This window comes from Carcharhinus amblyrhynchos, chromosome 1 (assembly GCF_965287045.1).
Source record: "Carcharhinus amblyrhynchos chromosome 1, sCarAmb.v2.hapA, whole genome shotgun sequence".
Classification (NCBI taxonomy): Eukaryota; Metazoa; Chordata; class Chondrichthyes; order Carcharhiniformes; family Carcharhinidae; genus Carcharhinus; species Carcharhinus amblyrhynchos.
Window position 1 is genome coordinate 117,659,080 of NC_137324.1, and position 13,280 is coordinate 117,672,359.

The 13,280-nt window shown below is 43.9% G+C and overlaps 1 protein-coding gene and 1 pseudogene across 5 annotated transcripts in view; both read right to left on the reverse strand.

The window, feature by feature from the left end:
- Nucleotides 1-13,280, reverse strand: part of ndst3 (N-deacetylase/N-sulfotransferase (heparan glucosaminyl) 3) — a 765,674-nt gene that overhangs the window by 669,397 nt on the left and 82,997 nt on the right. The window lies entirely within an intron of this gene.
- Nucleotides 11,912-12,577, reverse strand: LOC145335534 (multivesicular body subunit 12A pseudogene; annotated as a pseudogene).

A 13,280-nucleotide genomic window follows, 5' to 3' on the forward strand; every position in this document is an offset into this window, starting at 1 on the left:
GACAGAAACCTTGGGATTGAGAAATGTACGGGGTTACGGATAAAGGAAAGGGATGTCGGACAAAGAGCGACTGCTCTTTCAAAGTGCCAGCGCAGACACAATGGGTCAAATGACCTCTTTTCCGCAGTACATTTGTAGGATCCTATGAATGCTGCACTCCACATGGGGCAGCCAGGCTTCAGCAATGCTCTCACAATGACACTTGCTTTGTCCATTGCTAATCAGGTCTCCACTCAGTGAACTGCACGAGTTATAAGGAAGGACATTCAGTTAGATTTGTTTGCAGGCAGATTCCCAGGCCTGTTTTCCTGAAATTTGCTGCACTCAGGTGATGCAGCACACAGGGATCCAGAACCTGGGAAGTGGTCTCCCACTAAAAATCATCATTCCACCCAAGCGGAGCATCAACAAACCCATTAAAATGAACGCAGAATGTTCTCCAAGCGCTTGCACCATATGAACTAACTGCAATTTCCTTTTTAATTAGCACCAGCTGTGAAATCTCTTTTGAGTTAGAATTTAAAATAAGAATAGATTTCAGGAGCTAAAAAAGACTTTTAAAGTGTGATTAATCACACCATTAAGAATTCAGATGTTAAAGTTAGCTGCATTCAGCTATCAATATTGTATTAGATGAGAATAAAATTACATTTTCAGTGTTACATATGTTTCTCTAAATTTCAGGCCAGAAGCAGCAGGAGTGGTACGTTTGATGCTTAAGTGTGTCAACTGAAAAAGTTTATTGAGAAAATGTAACCTCTGCTGTAAAAATGTTTCTGCTGAATTGTTTATCATTTGTCACATTCAAGTTTATTCACAACATAGGTTACTATGCAGGTTGCCTGATAGTATTGTGTTCCGAGTCTTTCACGCACAGCCAACAAGGTCAACAAGTAACCCTAACACACTGAGGGCTGAAAATATGATGTGTAGGAGACAAGCAAGATGATAGTTTTCCTTTTTATGGAATGATATCCCTCCAGGACGTTTCTCCTTTCACCCTTTCAGAACCGCCAAGTGCTCCCTCACTGGTGAACATGAGCAAGACTGAGAATTCACATGAGGAATCAAGTAGGAACATTCACAAGTGACTAATCTTGCAGATTCCCAAAGCGTCTCTCTGATGTATTTTGCTCTTTTTCTTTCCATTTGTTTCTCCTCTGCCCTAGTTTGTTTATCTTTTTATTCTCCCTTCTGTAATTCTGTTCATTGTTTTCCTGTCCCCATTTCTCATTGTATTCTTACTTTCTTGCAGAGTTCACCAACAACACAACTTCTTCTAAGAGAGACAACCTTCTCATGAACTGACCAGTAATATTTTGCTCACTGACAATTTAGGAAAATAACACATTATTCCATGGATAAAACACAGGATAAGTTCTGTCGTCAATATACACACGTAATTACTTATTGAAGCAAAATCTAACAATGACTTATGTGAAATAGAATCATAGAATCCCTATGGTACAGAAGGAGGCCATTGGGCCCATTGAGTCTGCACTGACCACAATCCCACTCAGGCCTTATTCCTGTAATCCCAGACATTTACCCTGCTAATCCCCCAGACGCTATGGTCAATTTAAACCATAGAAACCAAAGGAACCCTACAGTACAGAGAGAGGCCATTTGGCCCATCGAATCTGCACTGACTATGATCCCACCCAGGCTCTACCCCCCGTATCCCTACACATTTTACCCACTACTCCCTCTAATTTACACATCTCAGGACACTAAGGGGCAATTTAAGCACGATCAATCAATCTAACCCGCACATCTTTGGACTGTGAGAGGAAACCGGAGCACCCAGAGGAAACCCACACAGACACGAGAAGAATGTGCAAAATCTGCACAGACAGTGACCCAAGCCGGGAATTGAACTAGGTCACTGGAGCTGTGAAGCAGCAGTGCTAACCACTGTGCTACCGTGCTGCCAATCAATAAGCATGGCCAATCAACCTAACCCACACATCTTCGGGCTGTGGGAGGAAACCGGAGCAACCAGAGGAAACCCACGCAGACATGGGGAGAAAGTGCAAACTCCACGTGCAAACAGTGACTCGAGGCCAGAATTGAACCTGGGTCCCTGGTGCTGTGAGGCAGCAGTGCTGAACAGTGTGCTACCGTGCCACCCTGGTGAAATAGATTTGAATGTTCCCAGGTCATAGGACAGCATGCTACACTTGTAGCAATGCAAGCTATTAATGACGTTTTCTCTTTGTAATTAATTAACTTTCCAAACATGTATACTGCTGAATTGTCAGGAAGCAGATGTAGTTTTAAATGATTGTATTGCTGAATATGATAACTAAGGGTTGAGATTTTCCGACCTCGCAGTCACATGTTTCCCAGCATGGAATGTGGCATGCTGTTTGGTGGCAGTGGGATTCTCTGGTCCCGCTGCTGTCAGTGGGATTTCCCATTGATGTCATCCATTGCTGCCGTGATACCCACGGTAAAAAGTCCGACAACACCAGGTTTCAGTCCAACCGATTTATTTGATAGTAAATTCACTAGCTTTCGGGTTAGCCCCTTCGTCAGGTGAAAGTGAATTTACTATCAAATAAATCGGTTGGACTGAAACCTGGTGTTGTCAGACTTTTTACTGTGTTTACCTCAGTCCAACGCTGGCATAGCCACATCATGACTACTATCAACACGGCAAACTGCCAGATCCAAGTGGAGAGCATCTCCAAGAAGATTGCGCATATCAACACAGACATCAAGTTTTTACAGAGATGCAAGAAAGCAGACTTCGCATTCTAATCGGTAATCTGTAAGCTGTCTGTGCTTTATATGCTCTGTCTGAGGCCAGAATTCTCCATTCACTTGACGAAGGGGCTAACCCGAAAGCTAGTGAATTTACTATCAAATAAATCGGTTGGACTGAAACCTGGTGTTGTCAGATTTTTTACTGTGTTTACCCCAGTCCAACGCCGGCATATCCACATCGTGATACCCATGGACAGGCATGTGCTGCTGGCAGGACTGGAGAATCCCACTGGCATGAACAGCCAGAGAATTCCGGCCATGGTATAGATTCAAGTGAATTTAATTTAATGTTTCCGTGTTGGAAACAGTTAAAGCTCTATTAGATTCATATTTTTAAAAAGTCCTTGCATATATGGAGTTTTAGTTTCATTTCAAACTTTGTATTACGCTGAAAGAGTTTATGACAAAAATCAAACAAATACGGAGAAGGATGGGTTATTGCTGAGCAACTGGGGATCACCTTTAAGTTAAAATTACCTTCTGAGTTTAGTTTTAACTGGAACCCAGGCAGTTGGAGCTAGCTAGTGAGAGAGAAGGCAGTTCTCACAGATCTGTCAGAAGCAGAACAATGGAGAAATGGGCAAGAAAACAACTCTTAGAAACTAAAAAACATCTAGTTCTAGAAAGCGGGGAATGAAAAGAGAAGTTTTAGGAAGAATGAAGTCAAAGGAACAAAAGGGAACCTAGAATTTGAATGAGGTACTTTCATTATAGTTAAATACAAAGCTGAAAGTGCAGACCTGGTAAAGTTGGCTAGAGAGAAGTCAGGTTTCTGAAGCAGTCCTAAGGTTGGTGACCTTTGTGCAATTTGTCAAGTAGTAGTGTTCTATCAGTGGCTAGGTGCCTAAGAGATTGTGTGGAAACTTAGCAGTTCAAGGCAGAGGAATACTGAAAGGAGAGTTGGAAATCCTGTAACTGGATCCTGATGAGAACAGCTGAAGGAAAACATCGTTTCAAATAAGATTCTAAGATGTGTCTTTTTGAGAGTGGAGGTTCTCCCATCCCACCGGCTACTGGAATTTTAGTGGACAGGTTGTGGGCAATGTGAAACCGCATTGACAGTCGGGTGGGAATTTCTGGCTTTCAGACCTGAATGGCCAGAGAATTTCACCCTGGAAAACACTCGTGTCAAAGCTGGAGTCCAGTGAGCTCACGGTAATAATCATCTGGGAGGATTTGAGGAAAAATCCACAGAAATTGGATTGGCTGGCATCTGTTACTTGATTTCTGAGTGGGGTGTGCCTGACCACAATTGGCCAATTGGTTTACAGGGACCCTGTACTTACTGAGAACATTAGGTAAGACATATTTTGTGACCTGTGTTATTCTTAAATTCTGTGTACATTAGTGAAGATATGCACGGGGTGAAAGATTTTGTGTTATAGTCAAATTTTTCATGTTTAAAAAAGTGTTTTTCTGTTGTTAAAAGCTATTTTGGCATTTCTGTAACTCTGTTCATCATTGTTTTATTAAAAAAAAGTAAAAGTTACAATCTTAGCGGCTGGGGTTCCATTCCGGGACCCTGTCATTCAGTGATAACATCAACTGGGATTGTAACAAAATTCAGAGCAGGAATAGGTCACTTGGCCTCTCAAGCCTGCTCTGCCATTCAACAAGAGCATGGATTAACTGCACGTTTCTGCCTACTCCAAATAACCTTTTACTCTTGGATTATCAAGAATCTATCTACTTCAGTATTAAAGGTATTCAAAGGCTCTGCCTCAACCACCTTTTGAGGTAGAGAATTCCAAAGTCTTACAACCCTCAGAGAAAAAAAATCCACTTAATTTCTGTATTAAATGGGCGACTCCCTAATTTTAACTAGTGGCCCAAATTCTAGGTTCTCCCACAAGCATTATATATGTTTCAAGCCTGTCGCTTCTTACTCTTCTAAACCCTAGTGGATGCAAGCTTAATCTATCCAACCTTATCTGCCCATTCCAGGTATTAATCTTGTAAACCTTTTATGCCCTTATAAATTAAGCATAACCTCCCCACCCTTGTATTCAGTTTCCTTGCAATAAACAATAACATTCTATTTGATTTGTTAATTACTTGCTGCACCTTCATACTAAGCTTTACTAAGATCCCTCTGCATCCCAGAACTCTGCAATCTCTCACTGTTTCGATAATATGCTTCCTTCTATTCATTCTGCCAAAATGAACAAGCTCACATTTTCCCATGTTATACTCTATTCTTTTCAAGATCTTTTCCCACCCACTTAACCTATTTTTATATTTTTGTAGCTTCTTCATGTTCCCTTCAGAACTTAATTTCCTACTTACCTTTGCTCAGGTGAGTGCATTGTTCAGGGTAGTCATAAATGGGCAGTGCCTCTGGCACCATCCAATCACTTCCAGTTGGTACTGTTCAGTCAGCGCTGAGGGCAGATCCCAGGCAGTGCTGGGGGCAATGCCCGGACAGAGCGGGAAGATGGGTGCTTTCCATTCTAACTGCTGAGTACTGGGGTGGCATTTAAAATGGTGCCCCAATCTTTGAAAAGCTAAGTTACTGAATCAGAGTCCACCCTGCCAACGTGCCGTCATGTGACTCTTCAAGTCTTTTTTAATTAAGTTCCCAGCAATAGGTCATGGACATCGCTAGTTAATGCTGCTTTCCTTGCTCTCTGCTGCACTCCACTTAAAGAAGAGAATTTTTTTTGTCTGCATCTACCTACTCAGCATACCCCAGTTACTGCCGATTATAATTAAAATTGATTTTACAAGAACAAGATTAACACTTTAAATTCCCCAAAAGCTCAGGTATGCACTCAGTTTAAAGTTTATTTATTGGTGTCACAAGTAGGCTTACATTAACGCTGCAGTGAATTCAGTGTGAAAATCCCCTAGTCGCCACACTCCAGCGCCTGATCGGGTACACTGAGGGAGAATTTAGCATGGCCAATTCACCTAACCAGCACGTCTTTCAGACTTGTGGGAGGAAACTGGAGCACCCGGAGGAAATCCACGTAGACACAGGGAGAATGTAGAAATTCCGCACAGACAGTGACTCAAGCTGGGAATCAAACCCAGGTCCCTGATGTTGTGAGGCAGCAGTGCTAACCACTGTGCCATTGTGCTCAGTATCACTGTGAACTTGATCCAGACAATGAGTCATAAATTCTGTACAACAGGGATCATTTTCCAAAGTACATTCCCAGTGGAGAACTCTGCCTAGCCAAGGGAGAAAATTGGAATTTTGGATACTGTGTTATACATGATCTTTTGACTGAAAAATCATTTATAGTAAGTGCCTAATTTGCAAAGTTATTCACCAAGCAGAAAAAGTTAACCCTTATTTTAACCCCACAAATCGGTATGATTGATTAATAGTACACAAGTGGGCGGATGGCACAGTGGCAGTGCAGTTCGTACAGCTGACTTACAGCACCAGGAATCTGGATTCGATTCCAGCCTTGGGTGACAGTGTGGAGTTTGCACATTCTCCCCTTGTCTACATGGGTTTCCTCCCAAAGTCCAAAGATATGCAGATTAGATGAATTGGCATTGCTAAATTGCACCTTAATGTTCAAAGAAGTGTGGGTTAGGGGGATTAGTGGGACATATCTGGGGGTTATGGGTTTAGGGCCTGGGTAGGATGCTCTGTCGAAGAGTCAACACAAACTCACTGAGCCATATGACCTCCTCCTACTGCATGCAGGGAACCTTCTCTGAAAATTTTGCATCATGTTATATCATTTTTACTTTATCATCAGGAGAGTAGGGAAGAGTCATTCTGTTCAATTTTTATTGCACAGTCTTAAATGCGAGCACAAAAACTGTTTTTAAAATTTAATGTTAAGAGGCCTGAGTAATTTCCCCCTTTTACTGTGAATTTTAATCCTGCAAAAAGAAAAAGGTTCAATGCCCTTCTAAGTGTTTCACATCAGTTCAATCACTTGGCTCCTAAAAAATTCTGAAATTTGCTACTTGTATTAAAAAAATCCATTAAAGCCATGGCCCATGTTTTATGTATTTTGCACATGGTATCATTCAATCCAACTATAGGTTAGAAGAGAGGTTTGCAGTAAGGAAATTGCTGGACCACCTCAGATATATGATTCGGACATGATCTTAACTCACTCAAAATCACCCATTTGCTCAGTACTCAAATCAGTCCCCAAGAATCAACAACATTGGTTAAGTGTTGAGCTGGGATTCTCTGGCCGTTCGCACTGGCGGGATTCTCCAGTCCCGCTGGCAGCACAACCCTGCTGGTGTGGAATTCCCATTGACAGCAGCAGGACTAGAGAATCGTGCCGCTAACAAACAACACGCCACTTCCTGGCAGTGGGAAACACATGACTAGGAGGCTGGAGAATCGTGCCCCCAAGTACCAAAGAGGGTGGGCACCAGGTAATGATTACAGTTCTCCTCCCCAAAAGAACATCGATGAATCTGTGGATTTTTAAGACAAACATGATGGCCAGGATTCTCCGAAAAAAATTCTAAGTGCCCTAGCGCTTAGAATTCGAATAAGTGAATTCAAATTCGCATGAAAACGGGTGTAAATCCCGCTAGGTTTTTTTCAGTGTGGTTTTCAGATTGAATCTCCCACATTCTGAGCACTGCAGAGTGCCCTAGTGGGATCCCTTCACAAAATCAGGGGGCAGGGCCTACTCCTGCGCAAAAGGCCAGCAGCACAGCACTGAGCAGGCCACTGCACATGAGCAAATCTCTCAGCCCAATCGCTGGCCAGCCCCACAGCACCCCCCCACCCCTCCCTCCAACGCTGCCTCTCCAATCTCCCCACATACCCAATCGCTGGCCTCCCAGACCTCCACAGGCAAGCCCTGAAATCACCGCCTCCCCCCCCCACCCCCGATGTCACTGCCCGATGCCCAGTGGGCAGCAGTGCCAAGGTGCTCCTTGGGCATTGCCAGTTCACTCCTTGATTTCCGGCATGGGGCTGCTGACGCTTAGAGTCTTGCACTTTGGAGACATGTGGAGCTTTTGGCGCCAACGAGAAACCTGCTGACGTCTCTCAGCCTGTTGAATAGAATAGCGCAGAGGGCTGGGAGATTTGCCCCCGATATATGCATGGTGACTCCCGCCAAAAGCTTTTCAAAACAAAATTAACCTGAATTTAATTTGAATTCACATTTTCTGGATCATTAGCCCAAGTCTCTGGATTTCTACTACTGAATCTTTCTTTGTTAGCACACTCTTGATGTCCTATATGAAACGGCACAACACATTTTCAGTTCAAAGCAATTGCACCGTTAACTTCCCCAATTCTATTTGCTTGGAGTGTTTAATGAGCAAGCAGTGTGACATTAAATTGTTGTGGTCAGTTTAAAGGCAAAAAAAATTACCTGTAAGTCCAAGGTATTTCAAAGATCAAAACACTGTATCCATTTTTAAAATAAAAATTATCCCGTTTCTAATTCCAATGCAACCCACTTGTGGCTTGCTGTTTGCTATCTTCTGCATTATGAACCCACAGGGCATGATTTTCAACCTCTAATTACAACACTACTTTGCATAAGCGTATGCAAAATCCTTTTTTATGATTTATTTTCAAAATCAATAAAAGCTAATTATTTCACTGGAGTGTAAACATAAGCAACCTCTTTAATGATGATGACCTCTAGCTAAATTCGTCATTGACAACTTTAGCAAATTAGAAACATAATGAAAAATATCCAGCAGTCATTTTCATGAGCTAATGCCTTCCATGTTCGCAACTTCATTTGAAGGTTGCCTGGAGAAGATAGGAATGGTGAGGAGCAAGAAAATTAAGGTCTATCCAGATCACTTTCTACCATCTGGTAGTTGTACGATCCAATAATAATGGCTGCTGACTAATCACAGCAAATCAGTCTCTATCAGTTTGTATGTAATAGATCCAGAAATTGTGTGGGAAAAATCCCAATGACAGAAAGCTTCAAGAACCATAAGTCCAGATTCATTGTTTTAGTTCCCAAATATGCTATACTTACTATATCATGTCTCAAATGTCCATAAACTATATTCCAAAATGTTATTTTTGCAAAGAAATTGGGTGGCATGACAGCACAGTGGTTATCACTGCTGCCTCACAGCACCAGGGACCTGGGCTCGATTCCCGGCTTGGGTCGCTGTCTGTGCGGAGTTTGCACACTCTACTCGTGTCTGCATGGGTTTCCTCCGGCTGCTCTGGTTTCCTTCCACAGTCCAAAGATGTGCAGGTTAGGTTGATTGGCCATGCTAAAATTGCCCCAGTGTCCTGAGACGCATAGGTTAGAGGGATTAGCGGGTGAATATGTAGGGATATTGGGGTAGGGCCTGGGTGGGATTGTGGTAGTGCAGACTCAATGGGCCAAATGGCCTCTTTCTGCACTGTAGGGTTTCTATGATTCTATGATGATTCTAAATCATATATTAACTAGTGCATCCTTCATGGCAATGCTTCTACCAGAGTCCATTTGTCAAACATGCAACATTCTCTCCTCATTTAGTAAAAAGGTGTTGCAGGCAGGTTACTGGCATGGTTTGTGGCAGACACAAATCCTATTGTGGCTGGTTACTCTGGCAAGAGGCCAGTATCAGAATTCATGCCAGCAGAAACTCTGAATACCATCTTCCCAGGCCCTTCCTGCTGGAATCATCAGGTTCACACCAAGAAAGGCCAAGACCCATATTCAAATGTATTTGAATCAACTTAATTTTCATTACCGAGATTGAAATCAGATGTTCCCGCCTCACAGAATCTTCCTATCCACTAGCAGGTGCCAGTCACTACTTGTCTTTAAAAATGTGCACCCGGTGCCATGGACTTCCAGAGGGAGCTAGGAAGTGAGTACTGCTTTTCACTTAGTGCTGGGATGTACAAGGATAAAGTAACCACTGGCCAGATTCAAAGGACGGAGCGGGGTGGGGATGGATTGTTCAAGGCAGGTAGGGCTGCAGGGGCCACGTTGAGGGTCTCCCAGGATGGAGGTTGTGGTTGGCCTGCTGCCTTTCATGTTCAAAACCCCTTAATAGAGCCCACAGCAAATCTGCAGGCTGTACGTCCATAAACCTTCTGTCTAGACTGTACTATTCTGTAGCTTGTCTTTTGGAAAAGCATTTCATATTCCTCATTAACTTTCAAGATGTTCTGCAGTTGCTTTGAAACATTCTGACTTCATAGCTCCCGTTGAAGTTGTTTGTTTATACAGCAATTCACATCTCATTAACTTTCAAGATGCTCTGCAGTTTCACATTTGGGGTCTGGCTTCACTCAGTTTTTTTGAATGAGTTTTCTTTCAAGCACTGTGACTTAAGTACTCACAGTGTTGTTCAAATGAGTATTTTCCTCATCCTTGCAGCTGATATTGCTAGAGATAAGAGTTAAACGGTTCTTACTTGAGCCATTTCAATGCCAGTGTTGAATTTTCAGGCTGTGCAGCAGAGAATGGAAAAGAAGCTTATAGATATTGGTTGACAGTGGTTTGGGTGAAGGTCATGCTTTGGGGGGAAGTGAGTAATAAGACTGAGAGCTGCCATCGTAATGAGCTGGCTGCATGCCACCCAAAGAGAGAACGCAAGTCAGTAATGCTCAGGCTGTAGGGAATGGGAATGTGTAGCACTTTAACTCATAGGTCATGCAGCAGCTGCCCAGATATAAAGGGATGACATTAGTTAGGCTGTGAGATGATCAAGCCTCAGTATTAATAGTGCCTATTAGTGTAGCCCTTCTTTGCTTCAGAGAGTATGTGTCCTCTAACATTCCAGCAAGCCATGCTCGTCCACCCAATTGGTCATCATCATTTAACCCTCACTAAATCAGCTGCCCATTTTCCAAGTTAAGGTGAGAGGTTGAATCCTTAAATGTCAAGGGTTGTGTGCTGGGAGGGAGAAGCTGCCACCTCACAGAGTGTCCTGTGTGAACCCTGAAGATTCACACGGGTGTACATTTTCCATACTACATGATGGACCCCAATGCTGCTGATGTGAAGGGGGGGAACAACCAGATGGGAGGCTGTAGGTGACTACGAAGGTGCATGGTCAGTGACCGTGGCTGGTAAAGCAACGATATGCAACGGGCATATAGCAGACAGTTGAGGTAGCACAAGCTGTCAGAGAGGGGCTACTGTTGTCAGCCTCCAGGATCATGAAGACATGGGATGTTAGGAGGGAATGAGGGTCACAGGATGGATGATCTTACTGACTCTGTCTCTTGCTCCTCCCATTCCTCCAGATTACTGATCTGAATGGGTATCGAGCCCGTGGAGCTGGTAATCATCTTGATCATTGCTCTGGAGGGACGAGCGACGTCACCGACTCCAACAATGTCAACTCAGACTGGAGCCTGCACCAGATCAACAGGAGGCCACTGGTCAGAGTCAAGACCCAGCCACCCAGCAGGCTGAGGAGGTGGTGTTGAAGATACTGGAGAAGGAGACCTCAAGTTTACAAGACCTGCTTGTCCTTCATTGAACTGCAGGACACCACGAGCTACCGAAGACTCCGCCTGAGCAAGGAGACAGGGCAGCACCTCTCCCATGTCCTTGTGGAACTGGCACCACCTGGAGGAGGGAGGACACCCACTCCATGTGGCCATGAAGCTCACAGTAACACTAAATTGTGAAGCAACCTGGTTATTCCGGGGCTCGATCGGGGATTTGTGTGGCACCCCTTGATCCTCAGCCCACAAGTGCACCTGAGAAGTGACTGATGCTCTTTATGCTCAGGTCTCCAAATACATCCACTTTGACCTTAACCAGGCCTACCGAGATACTGGGGTTGGAGGAATCATCATCATCACCGGGATGCCTCAGGTCCAGGGGGCCATTGATGGAACATATTGTCACCTTGAGAGCAGCAGAGAATGTCCTTCATCAACTCCCTGAATGTCCATCTGGTGTATGATAACTGGCTCGCCATCATGCATGTCTGGGCATGCTTCTCACAAAGTGTACTTGATAGCTACATCTTGGGGCAATCGCAGACCCCAGCTCATTGAGGATCACTCCAGGCTGCCAAGATAGCAGGGTTACTTGCTGGGGTCATGGCTAATGATGCCACTGCAGAGGACCAAGACTAAGGTGGAGTTCTGTCATAATGAGGCTGATAGTGCCATTTGGCCAGTATTGAGTGGTGCATAGGGCTGCTGAAGATATGTTTCCGCTGTCTCGATTGCCCCAGTATAGCTCCCACAGGATATCCTGCATTGTTGTCATCCGCTTGCCCTCCACAACTGGCACAGCAGTGGAGTGACATTTTGGAGGATGAGGATGATGAACATGCCACTTCCTTTGAGAAGAAGGAGGACCAGGAGGGACTGGAGGAAGAGCCCAACCAGAATCCTAAGGAAGAAGCTCTCATTGACCAGAGACAAGCCTCTCATATTGAGACCAATGCTTCTTGGCTTGGGCAGTGGTTTTGGCTTGGCCATTTTCCCTTTCCTACACCAGATGACAAAACCACTCAGCTCTCCTATGCACGTGTACGAAGGCACAATCTGCTTGCTTTTTCCAGTCAGTTTGACATCAAAAACGGCAGTGTCTGCCTCACCAAATGTGACCCTCTTAATGCACAGTCATTTCTTTTTCAACGCATTGACCTTTGGATCCAGGAATTCAGTAACGAATGCATATCCTGATGGCAGGGGGTTCTTTTCAGGAAGCAACTGGATATCTGACACAATGTCCTCTTGCAGATTCTCTTTATTCAGCAGAGAGCTGACACACAGATAGCGGCTGGATTTCTGCCTAAAACCCTTTGCAGAGGACCCATCTGTGGCTGTACTGATCAGCTGATATTCCTTCGGACATGTGTTTGAGGCCCAGCCTACTCCAGTTAGAGGATAGCAACTTGGGTCATTGATCTCAGGTGCAGCCATCTGGAACAAGGCACAGGAGAACCAGGGAGGTTTACATAGCCTCCACATTCACAGATTAGTAGGCTTGGCAACCAGCAGTTCCACAACCCACCACATCCCCCCAAAAAACCCTACCTGTCCCCCCAAATTTTCCCCCATCCCTAAACTCCTACAAAACCTCCCTATCACCAATCCCCCTAAGCAGCAGCCCCCACCCTCCATCTCTTTGATGGGCTTGGTTTGGCAGTGGCAGTGAGTTACTTCTCGAGGCAGAAGGGTGATGACGACTTACTTCAAGGAAAGCTGGATGCACCTTAGGTTCTGCACTCATCGTACTGCTTTTTGTACCTGAAATGACACTTTGTCAGTTCTGGGGAAAATTCTGTCCATTGTCACCCCTGACAGTGGTATTCTTGTGAATGTCCTGATGAGTCCAAGATGAAAAGCTTTGACAAGATGCATTTTTTCAGCAATAATCAAATTCTGCATTACGCCAAACGACTATTCGTAGATCCAGAAATATTTATAAAAAATAAACATCATTTAAATAATCTGCTTTTGAATACTTGACTTCACTATTCCAGTGTTACAGTTTATGTTTTTGATCACTTATGTTACTGACAAGGAGAATGAAAAGGAACAATGATTTTCTAATTTTTAAGATTTTTCAATTACTCATAATTTTCAAACAAATTACATCATGATGTGAAGTTAATTCTGATAG